This window comes from Scyliorhinus torazame, chromosome 10 (assembly GCF_047496885.1).
Source record: "Scyliorhinus torazame isolate Kashiwa2021f chromosome 10, sScyTor2.1, whole genome shotgun sequence".
Taxonomy (NCBI): domain Eukaryota; kingdom Metazoa; phylum Chordata; class Chondrichthyes; order Carcharhiniformes; family Scyliorhinidae; genus Scyliorhinus; species Scyliorhinus torazame.
Window position 1 is genome coordinate 170,082,249 of NC_092716.1, and position 22,839 is coordinate 170,105,087.

The 22,839-nt window shown below is 46.3% G+C and overlaps 1 long non-coding RNA gene across 1 annotated transcript; it reads right to left on the reverse strand.

Annotated features, from left to right (window-relative positions):
* Positions 1 to 4,309: 4,309 nt before the first annotated feature.
* On the reverse strand, positions 4,310 to 11,399 carry LOC140384896 (uncharacterized). Its single transcript, XR_011933203.1, has 3 exons — positions 11,288 to 11,399; positions 5,019 to 5,092; positions 4,310 to 4,369 (listed from the first exon to the last, which is right to left on the reverse strand). It is a non-coding gene; the product is annotated as an uncharacterized lncRNA (long non-coding RNA).
* Between the last annotated feature and the right edge of the window lie 11,440 nt (positions 11,400 to 22,839).

Here is a 22,839-nt window from a genome sequence, read left to right on the forward strand (position 1 = left end):
TATTTTACCAACTCTATTGTGGAGGATTGGTGTTGCTGCAGACACCATGGTCCAATATGACAGTAAAAACAGTCAATGGGGAGGCATATCAATGGGGAGGCACATTAAAATAATTAACATCAGCAGAGTTTCACATTGTTTGCTTCTGGCTTCATGAATTATGAGTAGTTGCCTATTAAATCCATGTTCCAATAAAAAGTGAAATATAGATAAATCAATTCCTTTCTCACACAGAACTTTTCCTGTTCCTGTGTCATAGCTATTGAATTTCATGCTGTTTAATTTTCAAGGGCGTTGTGGACCATTCTTTCTCCGGACTATTATTAGTTTCACTGTTTTAACTTTTTCTAGCACAATAAGGCTAACCAGACACCATGAAACTCCTCACTGGGGTAACGGAGCGAAACTGTGGAATTATCAATTGGGGGCCAGATTTGAGATTGCGCAGTACCTAGAGGCTGGACAGAGTCAGGGACCGGGGATGAGAGAGAGTTGTGGACAGGGAGTGAAAGTGAGGGACAGAGAGAAAGAGAGAGAGAGAGAGAACAGAAAGTGAGACAAGAAAGAGAGAAAAAGAGACAGAGAGAGGTAGAGGTCAGGGGAGAGAGAGAGCCAGGGCCCAGGAGGTGAAAGAGACTGGGTGAAGGGGTCAGAGGCAAGAGGGGGAGAGAAAGAAGACCAGGGAGAGAGGGAGAGAGAGCAGGATTTGAAATAGAGAGAAACAGAGACAAGGGGAGGGATAGAGAAGGAAAGAGAGAGACATGGCTGTGTGAGGAGTGTGTGCAGCGGGGCACAGCCAGAGATTTGTGGTGAGAGATTCAGCAGCTTAGGGATGAGAGACAGTGGAGGGTAGTGCGTGAGAGAAAGAGAGCCTGCATACTGGGGTAGAGAGTTTTTTAATGGGCACGATCTAACGCCCAAATAACCGAGTCCCATTTGGTGCAAATAGTCGGATTTTTCACGCTGAGAATGACCCAACTATCAAATGGGATTCCTTTTTTTGGCCCCGGCACCTCACGTCCTGTCAGCGCAGGAAGAGAGCAAGGTGCCATTTTTAAATGCCACCCCAATCTCTTGACCCCCTTATGCATCCCACCGCACTCCCAGATCCCCCCAACTTACCTCTTCGGGGGTCGTAGAGCCCCCCCCACCCCAACTCTTAAGGCCAGGACACCCTTGGGCATGATCCCTGGCACGGGTAACCTGGCATTGGGCACCTTGGCACTGCCAGCCTGGCACCCTGGCAGTGCCCAGCCAACCTGCAAGTGACACCCGAATGCCCTGACAGTGCCAGGGTAGCGCATTACCAGGGTCCCAGTTGACAGTGCCAAGGTGCCAGGGTAGCAGTAGGAGTGCCAGGGTACCACCCTGACCTGGGCCCAACCATCCAGGGGCCTCCAATGGCCTGAGAGACCCCTCAAAGTGCCGTCACGCCTGCTCCACATTTGTGGGAGCCAGTGCTAAACGATGCCCTGTCAAGGTCTTGCAGGCGTAGCTGTGGACTCCCCGGCGGCAGGTGAAAGCAGTGTCGCTCATTTAAATGTGCAGATCTGGATCACATCCAACAAGCACGAGATCCAGATCACGCCGGTCGGAGGGAGTCAGGTGCCCAGGACGGAGCCCGATTAAGGGCTCTCGCAGGACTCACCCCTTGCACCCGGATCCACGCCGGGCTGAATCACACCTCACATGTTCCATAATGGTTCAGAGACTGTTGCATGCAGCACCCCTGCTTCTGACACCTAACTAATTGTGAAGAGGATGGAAAGGAGCTTCAAGAGGATTTGGACAGGCTGAATGAATGGGCAAGGACATTGCAGATGGAATATAATGTGAATAAGTGTGAACAGTTTGTTACAAAAAACAGAAAGGCAGAGTCTTTCTTAAATGGTGCGCCACCATTGATGATAAGAATCATTTAAGATTAATTATCATGCCATCATTTGCCTCAAAGATGTCTCCGGCTGCATCTCCAGGTTTCGAGAACCATTGGTGGCTGCTTTGTACCTGCCATCACTGCACCTCTAGGTGCTGCTGTTTGAATTGCAATCACAAAAAAATCATTTGTACCATTTTCCAACCAATGCTGCAGTAAGAAAAGCCATGATGTGGAGATGCCGGCGTTGGACTGGAGTGAGCACAGTAAGAAGTTTTACAACACCAGGTTAAAGTCCAACAGGTTTGTTTCGATGTCACTAGCTTTCGGAGCGCTGCTCCTTCCTCAGGTGAATGAAGAGGTATGTTCCAGAAACATATATATCAACAGATTCAAAGATGCCAGACAATGTTTGGAATGCGAGCATTAGCAGGTGATTAAATTTTCACAGATCCAGAGATGGGGTAACCCCAGGTTAAAGAGGTGTGAATTGTGTCAAGCCAGGACAGTTGGTAGGATTTCGCAGGCCAGATGGTGGGGGATGAATGTAATGCAACATGAATCCCAGGTCCTGGTTGAGGCCGCACTCATGTGTGCGGAACCTGGCTATAAGCTTCTGCTCGGCGATTCTGCGTTGTCGCGCGACTTGAAGGCCGCCTTGGAGAACGCTTACCCGGAGATCAGAGGCTGAATGCCCTTGACTGCTGAAGTGTTCCCCGACTGGAAGGGAACATTCCTGCCTGGTGATTGTCGCACGATGTCCGTTCATTCGTTGTCGCAGCGTCTGCGTGGTTTCGCCAATGTACCACGCTTCGGGACATCCTTTCCTGCAGCGTATGAGGTAGACAACGTTGGCCGAGTCGCACGAGAATGTACCGCGTACCTGGTGGGTGGTGTTCTCACGTGTAATGGTGATATCCATGTCGATGATCTGGCACGTCTTGCAGAGATTGCCATGGCAGGGTTGTGTGGTGTCGTGGTCACTGTTCTGAAGACTGGGTAGTTTGCTGCAAACAATGGTTTGTTTGAGGTTGCGTGGTTGTTTGAAGGCAAGTAGTGGGGGTGTGGGGATGACCTTGGCAAGATGTTCATCTTCATCGATGAAGTGTTGAAGGCTGTGAAGAAGATGTTGTAGTTTCTCCGCTCCGGGGAAGTACTTGACGACGAAGGGTATTCTGTTGGTTGTGTCCCATGTTTGTCTTCTGAGGAGGTCGGTGCGGTTTTTTGCTGTGGCGCGTTGGAACTGTCGATCGATGAGTCGAGCGCCATATCCCGTTCGTACGAGGGCATCTTTCAACGTCTGTAGATGTCTGTTACGCTCCTCCTCGTCTGAGCAGATCCTGTGTATACGGAGAGCTTGTCTATAGGGGATGGCTTCTTTAATGTGTTTAGGGTGGAAGCTGGGGAAGTGGAGCATCGTGAGGTTATCCGTGGGTTTGCGGTAAAGCGAAGTGCTGAGGTCACCGTCGCAGTCAAGGGCATTCAGCCTCTGATCTCCGGGTAAGCGTTCTCCAAGGCGGCCTTCAGGACGCGCGACAACGCAGAATCGCCGAGCAGAAGCTTATAGCCAAGTTCCGCACACATGAGTGCGGCCTCAACCGGGACCTGGGATTCATGTCACATTACATTCATCCCCCACCATCTGGCCTGCGAAATCCTACCAACTGTCCTGGCTTGACACAATTCACACCTCTTTAACCTGGGGTTACCCCATCTCTGGATCTGTAAAGATTTAATCACCTGCTAATGCTCGCATTCCAAGCATTGTCTGGCATCTTTGAATCTGTCTATATATATGTTTCTGGAACATACCTCTTCATTCACCTGAGGAAGGAGCAACGCTCCGAAAGCTAGTGACATCGAAACAAACCTGTTGGACTTTAACCTGGTGTTGTAAAACTTCTTACTGTGCAGAAGAGAAGGGGAGAGGGATATAGATAGACATGTTACCAGTGCATTTTGCAGCTGTAAATTTAAAGTCTCTAGCACTCCCACTTTCTGCCATAGGGTTGCCCCTTCTTTTCTTAGCCATTCAGCCATCTGCCACAGCTTTCCGTTCTTTTGATGCATCGGGCTGTGAGGGTGAAGTGTTCAGGCACCTCCTGTGAGCCAGAAGAACTTGCTTCTTTTACCTGCTGGAGCTGGGAAGTCTGCTCTTGGGTCAGCTTTGCAGCTTTGGCTTCCATCATATCTGCCATTATGGTCATGTACTAACCTTCACGGGCCTTGTGTATCAAAGTGGCCCTTTTTTTTCTAGAAGGGAGAAAGCATATGAGTCACAACCATTAGATCTGTGGATACAATTTGTAAAATTTAGAATCAAGAGCTCACATACCCTGGTTGTTTCTATATCCTCCAGTGCCTTCTTTGTTCTCTGGAGCTCTCTCCGAGGAAGGTCACCCCCATCACTGCTGCTGTCTTCCTCAGCAGTAGTGTCAAAGATTCTTGGGACCCGCATTCTGCCACTGTAATTTTTGACCTCTCTTCCTGTTTCTTCAAATAGGAAAACAACATAACTCACTTAGATACATTCTGAAACAGAATTTGCACCCATATAATGCTCACATGGCCAGGCAAAGGAAACATGAATTCAGAGCAAATAATTTAAAATTCTGTCCAGCTCCCTCATCTTTGAGATTCACCTGCCAGCATGAGAATCTGTGTTTTGTCCTCCTGGATATTATCCTCCAGGATTTGAATGAGTGCAAAATTAGCAGCCATATCTACACACAATGGAAATATCTTGGGGGTAAGAAAAAATGCAGTAAAAAAATCTAAAATATTCTAAAACGCAATTAATTCACCAGATATATCCCATCTTGAACATATTCTGCTAAAATGCCCTAGTCAGTAAGAACCCCAGCAGTCCAGTAATTGTCTTCAACATCATGCAAATCTGCAGCCTTGCATTGAGTTTTAAAAGCACCACTTGTGAGTGAATTTCACACATTGACAATTCAGAGAGGGTGCAGTGAGGAAGCTGGGCCAGAGTCTTCAGTGAGTGAAATGAAGTTAGGAACTCCATGCGCAGCACAGTGAGTTAGGTTACTTAATGCATTGTTAAATTAATGTTAAATTGTACAATTCTTCTAATCTTCCGTTGAAGATTCAACAGTGAAACATCACAAGAAAATAATTTTACCTTAATGCATTCAGCAATAGATGAATTTTCAATGAGGTTAGCTAATTCTCTCTGGGCTCCACAGTGGGAAAGTGCTTGTAATGAAAATGAAAATGAAATTAAAATCGCTTATTGTCATGAATAGGCTTCAAAGAAGTTACTGTGTCGCCACATTCTGGCACCTGTTCGGGGAGGCTGGTACAGGAATCGAACCGTGCTGCTGGCTTGCCTTGGTCTGCTTTAAAAGCCAGCAATTTAGCCCAGTGTGCTAAACCAGCCCCTATATTCACTACCAGCAGTTTAAATGCACTGCGTTCGAATGCCATTCATCCATCACCAATCTGCCAGTGAACTGACAGAGCATTGACCATTCAGGACACAGCTGGATTGGGGTGGGGCAGGGCTCATGAAAGAGCAGCAAGAGCCCAATGTGCTGATGCTGAGCTTCCCTCTGTCTTGCTGACGTGTGGTGACAGTTGGTTTAAAATTGATGTAAAAATTTTGATCTCCATGATATGGGAGACGCTCACCATATTACGTCCAGCAACTCCCCACAACGAATGTAAAATGTCCATTTGCAGTGAGTTAGTCTTCAGCTGCTTTGTGAATTGTTACATGCGGCTAAATTCCCTATTTGAACCAACTAGGCAAGATGAACCATCCTGACACTCCCTGCATGGAGGGACATCCTCTGCTGGGGAAAAAATCCCCTTTCAAGGAATATCAGAATTAAAAGAGCAGAGTTATCTCCAGGCACCTTTTTAAAATTTCTTGTGAAATGTTCACATCTTATTTATTTTTTTATAAATATAGAGTACCAACTCATTTTTTCCAATTAAGGGGCAATTTAGTGTGGCCAATCCACCTACCCTGCACATCTTTGGGTTGTAGGGGCGAAACCCACGCAAACACGGGGAGAATGTGCAAACCCCACATGGACAGTGACCCAGAGCCGGGATCGAACCTAGGACCTCGGTGTCGTGAGACAGCAGTGCTACCACTGCGCCACCGTGCTGCCCATATTTTATTTCTTAATTAACAAAGCTTTATTTGTATCATGTCTAGACATTCTGCAACCATTAGATCAGATTTTGCAAGTCCGCCCAACATAATATTTGACTTTTAATTAACTCCCAAAGTCAAATGATGCAGATATTTTTCTTTCACAATGTGAAGATGCTTGGATGAAGAGAATGTATAACATCTCTGCATATGTCATAAAAATTATCTGCCTTGACCTCATACGGTTTCTTTGTTTGAGCATGAATGCTTGCAGCTGCAGGCTGTCTTTCTACTGCAGGTCACAATGAGATTTGTCATTGGACGATTTGCAAAACCTGAGCGCCTATGATGACCATGAGAAAGTGCAGCTATAAGGCTTATTTAGAGCCTGGAGCAAAGTATGAGATACCAAGATCGACTCTAAATAGGTGGGCACAGTGTGGCAAGGACACAGCAGCAGACAATGGCTTACATTGTGCTGCCAGGAATGAATGTTGCAGCTGGTTCCATTGGTAGAGCAACATGCTGCAGGCCAGCTTGAACATCAGCTAATGAAAGGTGGTTTGCAACAATCTGATGATCCTCGATGAGCTGACATCTGAAAGATTGTAGGCCTTGGGTGGCATCATCTCTGGTAAGTTGGGGATCTTATATCCAAGTCAGCGACTTTGGAGAGAATGCAAAACATAGAAAAGCAATTAAAATGGTTACTCATTTGCTTTGTGCCTGGTTAGTGTTGAGAGAGAGAGTCACCACCTGTAACCGGGCGGAATAAGGCGTTTTGACCAATTCACCAATCGAATCATGTCCCTATCTCTCGGGTGCAACAAAGTCTGAGTTCTGCTGTCCAAAGCTAGCAGAGTGTTCCCTTTTGTAATTTTTGAATTCCTCATTTCCCCTACTCAACTTAAAGATATATGTCCATTAAGCATCCATGCATCAAAATTATAACAGAAAAAAATAAAGAAATGGGAAAAAAGGGAATCACCGCGAAGGACCCTTACAGTTAGGAAATTGGAGAGGCAGATATGTCAGAGGAGAGTGATAGCGAAGATGAAGTTTCTGAAGGGCCTTCAACAGAATCAGATACAGGTATGATCTGTTGTGGAAAATAGCTGCTGATTGTGATGTTCCTTGTATAGTTCTCCAAGATGGCTAAAAGTCGTAGTGCTGACAAAGAACATCAAGTTATGTATTTGAAATAAAGCTAGTTTATTTTACACTACTTCAAATGGTTCACACACTTCACCAAGTAATAGCTAATAAAACAGTATAAAATCTATGTTACAGAAATCTATAATATATTTTTAGTACAACTAACACTCTACCTCAACCTCTCATTATCCTTCTTCACAACCTTCTCCCAAAATACCTTGAGATGGAGCTTTTATAAGACTACTCTGTGGTGCCATCTAGTGTTGAGATACATGAACATCATCTTGTTAACCCTTTACTTACACTCCTTACATTATACATATTACATCCCTTTTTTTTTAGATGTTTGTACAGTAACAAACAGTATAATATAAGTAACGATATTGCATGGTACATTGATATGTATACCAAAAAGTTGACAAGTGAGTCAAAATTTGTTAAAACATTTTTTACAAATTAAGTCTTTCAGGTTTCTTTCTGATTCTTGATGGTCTCCTCAATCCAGTCGACTCAGTTGCAGATGTTTCTAATGTCTTCTGGAAGTCACCTTGTTTGTCATCAGGTCTTGTAGTAGTATGCAATAAGTTACCATCAAACTGAATACATGGAAATAAAGAGCCCTAGACTTTCAAAAGAGCACGTCGATTTCTTCTAAGAACAGAACCATCAGTCGCTTTACCAATATACGAGTGAGGTGCTGCTTGGCGTATGACCTTAGCTAAGATAGACCATCCTCCAGCGGGAGTCTGAATTCTCACTAGATCACCTGGATCAAGCGGTTCCAGCGATTTTGCATATTCATTGTAGTATTTCTCCTGAAGATGCTTTTGATGCTGCATTTTCTCGATGACTTGCTGAAGATCAGGATCAGCCAGTTGTAAACATGGAAGAATAATACGCAACAATCTATTCATTAACAACTGTGCAGGAGATAAACCTGTTGAGAGAGGAGTAGCCCTATAATTCAATAAAGTTAAGAACATATCTGAGCCAGAGTCAAGTGCTTTCTTGAAAAGTTGTTTCACAATATGAATGCCTTTTTCTACCTTGCCATTAGATTGCAGAAAAAGAGGACTAGACGTGATATGAGTAAAATTATACTTTCGAGCAAATTCTGTCTAATCATTACTATCAAAGCAAGGTCCATTGTCTGCCATAACTTTGCAAGGTATTCCAGGATGAGCAAATATTTCTTTAGTCACTTTGATCATGGATTTGGAAGTAAAATCGAACTATTTCATTACTTCCGGGTCGTTGGAAAAATAGTCAATGATCAATACACAATCATGACCATGGAAATGAAAAAGATCAATGCCAACCTTTGAACACGGAATCTTCTCGAGATCCTGAGTTGTGAGTTTCTCTTTTCTCTGTATTGACTGATTACGCTGGCGGTATGTGTCACATTCTAACACAAAATTAGTGGTCAGCATTTATTCCAGGCCAATATACTGCTTGCCTTGCTTGACGTTTACATTTTTCTATACCTAAATAACCTTCATGAACCATTTGAAGTAGTGTAAAATAAACTAGCTTGATGTTCTTTAACACTACGACTTCCAGCCATCTTGGAGAACTATACAAGAAACGTCACATACATGATTACTTCTTTAGGTTCATGCTTTCTCTTAGTAACAAACAAAGACACAGAGATGCCTTTGCAATTTGAAATTGTTGATGCTAGACGTTCATCACTATTTGGTGTACAAGCATGTCAAGACTTGGACCTTGTGATGCGAATCTACAGCACCGAAAAAATTCTTTCACCTGTGCAAGAAGATATTGAAAGTATACCAGCGAATGTTCTTCATGTATTTGAAGGTATGGGTACTCTTCCTTTCCAATACAAAATACAACTCAAAGCAAATGCTAAACCAGTGGAACACCCTCCAAGAAGAGTTCCTGCTCCGTTACATGACCGTCTCAAGCAAGAACTGGAACGAATGCAACACCTCGGGATTATTTCCAAGATCACAGAACCTACAGATTGGATAAGCTCGATGGCGAGGACGGCGGATCCGATTAAAGCGGGGATCGATCGTGTGGAGATGAGGTTGGAGTCTCAAAGCCAGGCGATCCAGAAGGAGCAGTGAGGGAGCGGACGCTGGCTCGTATGTGGCTAGGTTGTATGAGAAGTTGCTGGGAGAGGGGATCTTCGATTGCCCCTGGAGGTGGACAAGGCGCACAGGACGCTGATGAGAAAGCCCCAGGGTAATGAGCCATCAAGGGCAATGGTGGTGCTTTAGGACAAGGTGGTGTTAAGAACAGGGGTGGGGAGGATAAAGTGTCAGAAATTTACAAGGAGTTGGTGGATTGGGAGGGAGCCCCGATTGGGGTAGTGAAGCGTAAGTGGGAGAAGAGTTGGAGAGGGAGGTGGAGGCTGGGAGGTGGGAGGGAGCGTTGAGGAGGGTGAATGCATCCCCGCCGTGTGCTAGGTGGTCCACAGGGCGCTCATGATGGTGGCCAGGATGAGCAGGATTTTTGAAGGGGTGGAAGATAGGTGTGGGCATTGTGCGGGTGGGCCTGCGAATCATGTTGTTATATTTTAGGCTTCTCTGAAGCTGAGGGGGGTTCTGGCAGGGGTTTACCGACGTTATGTCGGAGGTTTTGAAGGTGAAGGTAGTCTTGAATCCAGAAGTGGTGATATTTGGAATGTCAGAAGACCCGGGAGTCCAGAGAGGCTCAGAATTCTGGTCGCCACACTACCAGAAGGATGTGGAGGCTTTGGAAAGGGTGCAATGGAGGTTTAGAGGATGCTGCCTGGTCTGGAGGGTGTTAGCTCTGTGGAGAGGTTGAATAGACTCTGACTGTTTTCATTAGCACGACAGAGGTTGAGGGGTGACCTGATAGAGGTCTACAAGATTATGAGGGGAATTGATAGAGTGGATGAACAGGCACTCTTTACCAGGATAGATAGAATTTACAGTGCAGAAGGAGGCCATTCGGCCCATCAAGTCTGCACCGGCTCTTGGAAAGAGCACCCTACCCAAGCTCAACACCTCTACCCGATCCCCATAACCCAGTAACCCCACCCAACACTAAGGGCAATTTTGGACACTAAGGGCAATTTATCATGGCCAATCCACCTAACCTGCACATCTTTGGGCTGTGGGAGGAAACCGGAGCACCCGGAGGAAACCCACGCACACACGGGGAGGACGTGCAGACTACGCACAGACAGTGACCCAAGCTGGAATCGAACCTGGGACCCTGGAGCTGTGAAGCAATTGTGCTATCCACAAGGCTACCGTGCTGCCCCTCAGCAATCAGGATGGAGAGGTCAGTCACGAGGGGGCTTGGTTTACGGTTCGTGGGGCAGAGTTTGGAGGAGATGTGCGAGGCAGGGTGTTACACAGAGGGTGGTGAGTGCATGGAACGCGTTGTGGACATTAATGGTGTTCAAAAGGCATCTCGACAAATATATGAATAGGATGGGTATAGAGGGATACGGCACAGGGAAGTGCTGAGGGTGGTATCATGACCGGTGCAGGCTTGGAGGGCCGAACGGCCAGTTCCTGTGCTCTATTGTTCTTTGTTTTATCAATCGTAGTGGCCGACTTTCCACCCAGCAGGAATTCGGAACATGACGGAGCGAGCCTCGACATGTTGGGGGCGGGGGGGAGAGCTGCGGGATGAGTTCACTGTAGAGGAGGTTTAATCTTTCCTTTTGAGTGCTACTATATAAAGAAAGTACCTGTTTCCAACCCCAGGGCTAAGGCACCAATTAAAAGTAATGCACCCTGAAAGATCTGGACAGCTCTGCCTTGTCATCTGCTCAGGCAGCAGGTTAAAATCAGAAGAGTGAGAGCCTTGGCTTTCTGGAGGGTTAAGTGACAATGACTGCCCCCCCCCCCCCCTCACCCAGCCAATGGCCCCTAGACTTCTGATATTGATGATCAGGAGTTGCTTGATTGAGTCAAGCTGGGGCTACTGAGCCTCCTCCTTAAGAGAGGCATTGTGCAACCTTTGGTCTCTTTCTCTCTTCAGCACTTCAGGTCAGCCCCTTAACCACAAAGATCTTCACAGCTATCTTGCCCACAGTGTAATACATCCCCCTGCCTGCCATTCCAGCTTCACTCTGTTTAACTCTGCCATGCTCTGGTGTGGCACCTGGTCATTGCCTGTGCCCTTACCTTAGACCTGGCACTCCTGACTGAATGTGCCAGCCCAGACGGAAGTGCATGCTCCCACTGCTAGGGCCCTTATACACGAGGAGGGGGGGATATTTTTCCAAGCGAGAGGCTCTGCCACGGAAGCAAGAACTTCTGAGGAGAATGTGAGGTCCCTTGGGGCGGGGTTGGAGGGAGCGATTAGGAGGAGGAGGAACATTTCTCTGTGCTGTGAAAAAGCTCCTTACATAGCACGGAGCGTTGTCGGATCAGTGATTGTAAGGCTGCCTCCTCGACACCAGGTGGGGCTACAGTGAAGCGAATGCTTCCTCTCAGCTTCTCTCCATGAATTCCAGGCTTTGTCCGTATATGGGCTACTCGCAGCTCTCTGCTTTCCAATTTCTTGCAGCTCAGACTCCCTCGGCTGCTCTGGCTTGCACGCAACCTTATAAGGCATTTGCCCACCATTATTTACAATATAAAGCAAACTGTCTATAACAGTTCGTGTAGGTTGGAGCTTGAGTCATCCACAGTAGCGGGAGGTGGAGGGAGCAGGAGGCAGCATCTGTACACTTGCAGTTATAACTTCACTCTGTTTTGGTGTGTGCCAACAGTTGCGACGCAAGGCAGGGCGAGCACGCAGTGCTTGAGCCCGTATTCAGACACACAAGAAAAGGCTTCTTTGGACCTTGTGCAAGGCGGAAAAGCTGCCATTCCCACAAATCAGCACAGTAAGAAGTCTTACAACACCAGGTTAAAGTCCAACAGGTTTGTTTCGATATCACTAGCTTTCGGAGCGCTGCTCCTTCCTCAGGTGAATGAAGAGGTAGGTTCCAGAAACATATATATAGACAAATTCAAAGATGCCAGACAATGCTTGGAATGCAAGCATTAGCAGGTGATTAAATCTTTAACCTGGTGTTGTAAGATTTCTTACTGTGCTCACCCCAGTCCAACGCCGCCATCTCCGCATCACAAATCAGGAGCCCGACTAACATACCACCAACATGATAAGCAACCGCACCCGAAGTTAGTGCCTGAAAGTTTAATCTGCCACTGCAAAGAATGTGAGCTAATTTGATTTCAGGGTGCAAATAAACAAACGGAAATTCAGCAGGCAATACAATTGCCGCACGGTAGCATTGTGGATAGCACAATTGCTTCACAGCTCCGGCGTCCCAGGTTCGATTCCGGCTTGGGTCGCTGTCTGTGCGGAGTCTGCACATTCTCCCCGTGTGTGCGTGGGTTTCCTCCGGGTGCTCCGATTTCCTCCCACAGTCCAAAGATGTGCAGGTTAGGTGGATTGGCCATGATAAATTGCCCTGTGTCCAAAATTGCCCTTAGTGTTGGGTGGGGTTACTGGGTTATGGAGATAGGGTGGAGGTGTTGACCTTGGGTAGGGTGCTCTTTCCAAGAGCCGGTGCAGACTCGATGGGCCGAATGGCCTCCTTCTGCACTGTAAATTCTATGATAATCTAATTCTATGATAATCTATGATAATCTAATTGCAGCATTAATGGACTGCGGATGATTAAGGCTCGGATGTAAACACTGTTTCTACATTAGTGCAGTGTCGGTATATATATATGTGTGTGTGTGTGGTATAAATGTGTGGTGAATATAAGTACGGGGCCAGTTTACCTCTGTTTACCTCAGTTGGCTGGACAGCTGTTTTGTGATGCAAAGCAAGGTCAACAGTCCGGGTTCAATTCCAGTACCGATCAGAGAATATTCATGAAGGCCCGGCTGTCTCAACCATGCCCCTGGACCTGAGATGTGGTGAACCTCAGGTTAAATCACCACCAGTCAGCTCCCCCCCTCAAAGGAGAAAGCAACCTATAGTCATCTGGGACTGTGGCCACTTTACTTATAAATGTGATTAATAGACAACTTGAGTAAATGCAGGATCAGCATCAATTTGGAATTAGTATGAAAATCAAGGACAGCAGAATTGCCCCCTCCTCAGCCTGCATTAAGGTTCTGTGATCAGCTCTGCATCATTGCTGCCTCGACTGTCTCTAAAGTCGGCCATTTCACTTCCCAACAGATACACATGCCATTATGCATTTCTTTCCCTGGGGGTTTGGTCCATATATCTACTATTGATTACCCCTCTGTGGGCTTGTCAATTTTACTGGGGTTCTCTGCTCCAGTACTCTTTCACCACATTGATGAAGTGGTCGTGTATTGTTTCTTTGGCAACAACTTAAAATCTAAAACCAAAAACAACAATATTCTGCTGTTGGACTTTGATAAAGCAGATCCTGGAGCCATGAGAAGAGGGACAAAAGGACACTGGAGCTTTAAATAAAGCAGGGACAAGTGGAATATACATACACATGGTGATGAGATGAGGAAATAAAGAATATTCCGTTCAAAAAGAATACTAAAACTTATTTCACATTACCTGCAGCAGTTTACGAAGATAACTCCTTCTCAAGGGATGGAAATAAATGCTGGCCTAGCCAGCTGTTGCTCGTTTTAGCCTTAGTTTAATTTCTCTTGTTCTATCACCTTTGCTCATGAGTCGCCAGGTATCTTTCTGATACCGCCACGTGGTTCAAGTCCGAGTAATGATCAATAATCCAACACACCGCTTAGTAAGAGTTAAATCAACGCACATTTATTATATACAGCAATCAATACTTATACATTAATTCTACTTTTAAGCTACTTCCTACAACTAACAGGCCAATACTTAACTTTGGAAATGGCCCACCAGGTCAGGGAAACAAATGGCCTTTCCCTTTCGTATGGGTTCTGAGCAGTTCTTGCGGCTGTTGTAGAAGGTCAGCAGAAGGGTCTCGAAGGGTGCGGAGAGGAGAAGAAGGGAAGAGGGCAAGCGGGCAAGAGAGCGATTTGACCTTGGACTCTATTCTTATAGTCCCCAGGGGCTTCCCGCCTTTCGGGGTGGACCTTGTACCTGGTTCCAAGTGATTGGACTTGGTCCCAATCACTTGGTTCGATATTCTCCAATGCTGGAGCGATTCCTTGATCGAGGGGTGGTCGTTTACCTCTCTTTGTGTCAGCTCCTGCTGGCGCCGAAAAGTCTGGGTCGGCTTTGTGTTACTAATTTGTAGCATATTGTTCCCGGGATTGCTACTTTATATGCAGATGGCTGGTGTGTTGTTATGTTGATGGCTGCAGGTATCGATTCAGTCTGGCTTTCCCAGAGGCAAATACACAGTTTTACCTGCAGCTGTCTGTTTGAGTCCTGTTGGCTGATTTTCCCATCAGCCTCTTCCGTTCGCCATTTTAAATCGGGGTTTCGCCATTCTAATCGGGAGTTAGCCATTTTACATGGCTACACAGCCAAGCCCACATCCCACGAATGAATTTTTAAAAATCACAATTATTTATTTGAAACTTTAAAAGAAACAGCACATATTCCAATGCTGCTACACCTTGTGTACCAAATGCACGAAAGCAGCAAATTAGCAAAAATGACAACTTCTGTTTATATAGTGCCTTTAACATAGGGACTTCACAGCAAGGTTAGCAAAGAAAATTCGAAACTGAGTCACATAAGGCGCTATCAGGGCAGGTGACCAAAAGCTTGGTCAAAGAGGTAGGTTTTAAGGAGTACCTTCAAAGGATGAAAGAGAAGCAGACAGGTTTAGTGAGAAAATGTCAGAGCTCAGAGCAGATCAAGGATCAGATCAAGCCCAAGATAACGTGCCATGCCTTTCCTAGTCAGCCTGGATCTTGTGTGTCTCTTTTGCAGGGCCCATGAATTGGCTTCAATTTGAATTTGAGTTGCTTTTTTCAGCAAACAAGGAGATGGATTAAGGGCTTGCCCTGTCCAATCTGCACATTGATTTTGTAACTTTAAGAAAGGAATAATTTAAAAAAATGATACTTGGCAGTTGAAGACATGGTTGCCAATGGTAGCGCAATTAAAATCAGGCACATGCAAGAGGCCAGAGGATTGCAGATATCTCAGAGCGCTGCAAGGCTGATTATAAAAGCATGGAGGGGCAAGGCCATGGAGGGATTTCAAAACAAGGATGAGAGTTTTCAAATGGAGGCAATACTTAACCGGGAATAAATCTTAATCAATGAGCACAGTGATGACTGAATGAGACTTGGAGCGAGTTAGGACAAAGGCAGCAACATTTTCAAAGACTGGAAATTTACTAATGCTGGATGTTGGGAGACCAGCCAGGAGTGAATAGGAATATTCAAGCCTACAGTTAACAATAACAGTCCATATGTGTTTCAGGAGAGTTGAGGCAAGGGCTGTGTCAGGATTTGAATGCTACAAATTCTCAGTAATAATGTCCACAATATTACAATCTGGGCCAGACCCCAACAGTGGCTAGGATACTGGATAGAAATCCCAATATTTTATTTTAATTTTGTAAGACTGAGGAAAGGATGCCTCGCTCCAGGAGTGATTTCACAAAGAAATACGGATATGGCATATTGAAACAAAATTCATTACTAACACAGTATTAAAATATCTTTTACATCACACCAGAAAATAGCTTAACCCCTTAATGCCACTCATACAGTGAATACAATACCCTTAACTGCTATCTTTATTCCCATTCAAACAACAAGAAAACCCGTTTCAGCTCTCAATCCACTTTAAGTGCCATTAGCACATAGGAATAATTGCTTTGCAGAGATGTTCTTTGAGAAAGAGAGATATTTTGACACTGCCTTGAAGAAAAGACATGAATCCTGTCAGGACAATGCAGAAACTTTGGCTGTATTTCTTCAAAAGATGTTTCTCAGTTTGTTTCAGTTCCCCTTGATCTCAGACAAGTTTGCACTTTAAGGAAAGACTGTTAATTTCTTTTAACTGAACTGCAGAGGGTAAGCTGCTCAACGTCTGTTCACAGATTCACTGGAACTCCACTGACCTGCTTTCTGCAAAATGCCTGATGCCTTAGCTCCACCCAGCAACAACATCATTTTACCAAGCTGAAATCTAATTAAATCCGCAGGAAATCCCCTTAATCCAAACAAAATGGGATTCGCCCCAGCTTTTTATGATGGTTTAATTGCACCACCGTCTCCCAAAATCTTCATTGTCTTTCAAACTAGGATTCTTTTAAAACATGACTGCAGCAGTCAAACACACTGCACCCAATAACTGTAGCGCAATACATCTCAAATCCCTACATTCATTACAACAAGACGTAGGTAAAACCAATACTGAAAACATAGGATATAATAACAGGTATTGCTATTACATGATACAGGAATCAGCACTCAATGTGAAGTATACAATAATGAATGTCACCTTATAGCCATAGTTTTGTTATCTCCAGACTCAACTATTCCAATGCTCTCTTGGCTGACCTCCCATCATTCATAAACTTAAGGTGCAAATTGTGTTTTCAGTGATGACATGGATATGTGGCCAGCAGCTCATCTCAGGGTGCTGTATAACATCAAGTTTGCAAACAGTTTGGTTCAACCTCAAACTGTTACCAGACAGATGGATGAAGTTGAATGGAATTTGTGGTGACGACCAAAGACATGGAGTGGGGTTTTCTGTCCCAGGACGCCGGGAATGTATTCTCCGATTGGACATAGAATCAGGCGTTGGGGGTAAATCGGGATTGGCACTGGACACCGATCCGAAGGCGATGCTCCAACCACCCTGCTGGCGGCGTGAACAAGGTCCACGATGTGCGCTGGCAGGGGGATGTAAATAAATGCAAATGGGTCTTGATGACCCATGCATCTATTTAGTGGGCTTGGCGCACTATGCTCCGGTCCCCGCAGCCGAGAATCATGTGGGCGCGGATCACTTGGGGTCTCTACCACCGTGGCCCTGGCGTGGTGGAAAAGGTCCACCATGACGTCCACCAAGACAGGGCTCTACTGGTAGAGAACACCCAAGCCCTTTGGTGGGCCGCCACCGCCCCCCCCCCTCCTCCCCCCCGCCCCCACAGAACAATGCACTGCCTGTCCATACCTCCTCTAACAGACCATCCCCCCACCCACACCCCCACAGGGACCCCAATGATAGGGGGACTCCCCACAGGGACCCCTGTAATAAAATACCTCCCACACCAGAAAAAAGACCCCTGTCTGGAAGCTGGAACAGGCCAGACAGGGGCAGTGAGAAGAAGTACAGCTATAATACTCACCTTGTAGCTCCACGTGTCCATTCCTCGAAGGAGAGCGACTGTATCTTGTCTCTGGTTCCCACAGATCCATTAGCTGCAAGCCATTCCTATTTATCTAGCAATGGCCTGTGATTAACAGCTTCCACCAACTATCTGCAGCTTTGATTAATTCATCCCCCTTTAAATTCAGTGGGGGTGGGGGGGAGGGAGTCTGTGGGGGAGGGTACCCCTATCACAGGAATGCCTGTGGGGGGGGGGGGGGGTCCCTATTACAGGGGTTCTTGAGGGGAGTTCTCCCTATTACAGGGGTTCCTGTGGGGTCCCTTTGGTCAGGGGGTCCCTGTGTGGGATCATCCTATCATCGGTGTCCCTGAGGGGGATCTCCCTATTACAGGAGTCATGGGGGGTCTCCCTATCACAGGAGTCCCTATGAGGACGTCTCTCGATTACAGGAGTCCCTGGGGGGGGGGGGAGGGTAGGGGGGGTCGGGTAGCCCCCCCCCCCCGGCCCTCCCGGCCCGCTACCCGAGGGCAGGGCGGTGCACCCAGGCAATCCGGGGGTGAAGGGCCGATTACCGGTGCGGGGGGGAGGCCGCCGTGGGACCTCGCTTACAGGTCACCTGCTCAAGATGGCCACTCCAATTCCCAACTTTGTCAATCAGCTCGTGCAGATTGAAACAAGACTCTCTAATCCGTTCACTATTCTTCTGTTCACTGCTCTCTACTCTTCTCTGTCCCTATTAATGGGTTTCCTACACTTGTCCTTTCAAAATCTCCATTCTTTTCTGAATACATTTTGTTCATCCACAACCTTGTTCTTGAGTCTACTGGAATACTTGCCTTATTGCACTCACTAACTGTAACTTCCCCCCACCCCCCACCAATGGATTCCACCATACACGTTTTCCATCTCTATAACCACCATCTTAGTCAACCTCTTACTCCTCCACAACTTCCCCTTTGAATATCTCCCAACTAACATACTCTTTATCATGACACAAGAGGCCAAAATTGAAGTAATGAAGAGTTCTCAGAGTGCTGAAGGGCTGGAGTAGATGACAGAGTTGGGGAGGGGTGAGATCACAGATGGATTTTAAAATGAGGATGAGGATTTGAAAATGGAAGCATTGTGGATTGGGAGCCAATGTAAGTCCGTGAGCTTGGGAGTAATGATTTCCAAATGATGTGTGTTAGGTTATGAGCAGTAAAGATTTGAATAAAATCAAGTTTATGAATTGTGAGAGACTAGCCAAGAAACCATTGGAACAGTTGAGTTGAGAAAAGACAAATTTAGGAATATAAGGTATAATTTTCCATTACCATTTTTTGGGTGAAAATGACGACTGGAGAGGAAAATCTTACTCGAGGCTCAAATCGTGCTTTCGGTCAGCGGAAACTCTCACTGCAATTGTCCCCGCCTCCTGCCATCCAACTTAGAGAACCGAATTTCCATTCATTAACAAAACATTATCGGGCCTTCCCGTAGTTGTCATTCTCCCACATTCAAAAATCTGTCAACAGAGACGCGACATCATGATGGTGCAATTTATAACTGCTTTCAAAAGACGGGAACTCACCTCTGACGGGTGTTTGGAGCTGAGTGCGCAACTTGCCAAGGGGCACCAGTAACTCCCAGGGGAGAGAGGGCACCGGCAAGGGCAAGGGGGAAGTGCAGAACCCACGGTGGGTGGGGGTGGGCGGTGCTACAGGTAGAAAGGCTTGGGATGAACTGGCACAGTGCCTCGTTTGTGAGGCTGACCGAGCAGAGGATTGGGGGGGTGCCCGGCTGAGAACTTGGGCGGAGGAGGGGCCTTGATTGAGGGCTTTGTGGGGGGGGTGGGTCCTGGCAGAGGGTTCAGGGGTGTTGCAGTGAGGGTGAGAGGGTTAGCAGCAGAGGCATTAATGGAAGACAAAGTCAATGTATGGCCTGAATGCTGAAGGCACAGGGCCTGAAGGGTGAAGACCATAAGAGATAGGAGCAGAATTAGGTCATTGGGCCGAGTGAGTCTTCTCCACCTTTCAATCATGGCTGATATGTTCCTCATCCACATTCTCCTGCCTTCCCTCCATAGCCCATGATCCCTTTATTAATCAAGAACACCAGATTTGTGCTTGAGTCCTACAGGGCTACAAACCAAGAACTGGAAGTAGACAGAATAGTTATTCCTTAGAACATAAGAACTTGGAGCAGGAGTAGGCAATTTAGCCCCTCGAGCCTGCTCCACCATTCAATACAATCATGGCTTATCTCATCAAGGCCTCAACTCCACCATCCTGCCCATTCTCTGTAATCCTTCAACCCATTACCAATTAAAAGTCTATTTAACGCCTCCTCAAATTTACTCACTGTCCCAGCATCCACTGCACTCTGGGGTAACAAATTCCACAGATTCACAATCCTTTGGGAGAAGTAATTTCTCCTCAACTCTGTTTTACATCTGCTACCCCTTATCCTAGGACTATGACCTCTCATTTTAAAATGCCCCACAAGAGGAAGCTTCCGCTCCTTGTCTACTTTATCTAAACCTTTTATCATCTTGCAACCTCTGCAAGACGGGTCAGACCATCGACACGGGTACCATCATTACACGTGAGAACATCACCCAACAGGTATGTGTTACATACTCATGCAACTCAGCCAACATTGTCTACCTCATAAGCTGCAGGAAAGGATGTCCCGAGGCGTGGTACATTGGCGAGACCATGCAGATGCTGCGACAACGGATGAACGGACATTGCATGACAATCACCAGGCAGGAATGTTCCCTTCCAGTCGGGAAACACTTCAGCAGTCAAAGGTATTCAGCCTCTGATCTTAGGGTAAGCATTCTCCAAGGCGGCCTTCAGGACGCGCGACAACGCAGAATCGCCGAGCAGAAACTGATAGCCAAGTTCCGCACACATGAGTACGGCCTCAACCGGGACCTTGGATTCATGTTGCATTACATTCACCCCCCCCCCACCATCTGGCCGGGTTCGCAAAATCCTATCGACTGTTCTGGCTTGAGACAATTTACATCTCTTTAACCTGTGATCATCCCTCTCTCCAGTCGCACCGTCTGGACCTGTAAAGACTTAATTACCTGCAAAGACTCACATTCAAAGTATCATCTTGCATCATTCAATTTGTCTATATATGTGTTTGTGGAACCCACCTCTTCATTCACCTGAGGAAGGAGCTGCGCTCTGAAAGCTAGTGACTCGAAACAAACCTGTTGGACTTTTACCTGGTGTTGTAAGACTTCTTACTGTGCCCACTCCAGTCCAACGCCAGCATCTCCACATCATCTTATCATCTTATATACCTCAATTTGATCTCCCCTCATTCTTCTAAATTCTAGAGAGTGGAAGCTTAAACTGTTCAACCTGTCCTCATATGACAAACCTCTCATCTCTGGAATCAATCTAGTGAACCTCCTCTGAACTGTCTCCAATGTCACTGCATCTTTCCTCAAATAAAGGGACCAAAACTGTGCACAATACTCCAGGTGCAGTCTTACCAATGCCTTGTGTAGTTGCCACAACACTCCCTTACTTTTATACTCTATTTCTTTAGCTATAAATGCCAACATTCCCATTTGCTTTCTTTATTCCCTGCTGCACCTGCGCACTAGTTTTCTGCGACTCATGCACAAGGACACCCAGATCCCTCTTCATCGGAGCACCCCAAAGTCTCTCCCCATTTAGATAATAAGTTACCTTTCCATTTTTCTGACCAAAATGGATGACCTCACACTTATCCACTCTGCCCCATTTTGCCCCATTCACCTAATCTATCTATAAACATTTATAAGGTTCTTATTTCCTCATTGCAACTTACTGTCTCACCTATTTGCGTGACAACTGCAAATGTGGCTATAGAACCTTCTATCCCTTTATACAAGTCGTAAATATCGATTGTAAATAGTTGGAGCCCAAGGACCGAACCCTGTGGCACCCCACTAGTTTCAGCTTGCCATCCAGAAAAGACCCATTTATCCCAACTCTCTGTCTTCTGTCCATCAGCTAGTCTTCTATCCAAGCTAAGAAATTATTCCTAATCCCATGTGATCTCACCTTGTGAATTAACCTTTTGTGCAGCACCTTATCAAATGCTTTCCAGAAGTCCAGATATACTACACACAGAGGATCCCCGTTGTCCATTTGGCTTGTTCCATCTTCAAAGAACTCCAGCTAATTAGGCAAACATGATTTGCCCTTCATACAACCGTGCTGACTCTGATGGATTGCGTTTTGACTTTCCAGATGTCCTGATATTACTTCCTTAATAATTGATTCTAACAATTTCCCAACAACAAATGTTAAACTAACTGGTCTGTAATTTCTTACATTCTGCTTCCCTTCCATTTTGAATAAGGGTGTTACACGAGCATTTTTCCAAACCACTGGAACCTTTCCCACGTCTAGGGAATTTTGGAATATTGTAACCAATAGATCCGCTGTCGCCTTTGCCATTTCCTTTAACATTCTAGAATGTAGGCCATCAGGCCCTGGGGTCTTGGCTGCCTTCAATCCCAATAGTTTGATGAGTATTGTTTCCCTATTGATGTTGATTGCTCTAAGTTCTACCCTTTCTGATACCTCTGAATTACTCCTTCCTAGAGAGGGATGGTACAAGTGTCCTCCACAGGGACTGGAGGGTGAAGGGGCAGGAGCCAAAGGGCAAGGGCATTTGGGCCAGAAGGGATGCAAGAGGTGAGCCCGCAAGCGGAAAGGACTCAGTGCCTGAAGGGGAAAACAATCACGTCTGAAAGTGACACTTTCTGAGGCTGCATTCTTCTGCTGCTGGCCCTTTGCCTTCTTGAAGGACCCTGACACTGGGAAGGGAGGCCTGGGCCGGTGTGTTGGGTGGGTGGACAGTCATCATGATCTGACGGGTCCACTGATTTGGGGCGGGGAGGGGAGGGGGGAGGCTGTGAACTTATTACTGGCAAGGGCAAGTCTCATGGTGAGGCAGGTCATTAATGAGAATTCCTTTACAGTTAGCATAATTTAGCTACAACTCAGTTCTGACTGCTCACCCAATTATGTCCAATAAATGATCACTGATCTGTGTGAGTGCCACTGTTTGCTATTCAGAACTTAACTCTTGGTGAGCTAACCTCCAGAATCAGTGACTGCTATACCATTGGCCTAGTGGAATAGCGCATACATCCCTTTTGACAGTTAGCAAGGGCACACTGGCTGACAAGAGTGCTCCAACTCATTGGATGTGTCATGTGTCTTCTGATGTGTCTTCTTAGATGCCTCCCCCCCCCCCCCCCTCCCGTTGATTGTGTTGTCTGCAAGGCCTTGGAGTGAAGCTTGGGAAAATACCAGCGCCTTACATGAGAGCCCAGCATGCAGTAGAATGGCCAAAGCTTTGGCCACTCATTCAAACTGCGTGGGGCAAGGGTGGTGTGTGGTCTTGTCCATTCTGGGAGCGGAGCTGATGAAGGACAGCCCTTCAATGTGGTGCACAGCACATGAGTCACTGGCCATTGAGACGCAG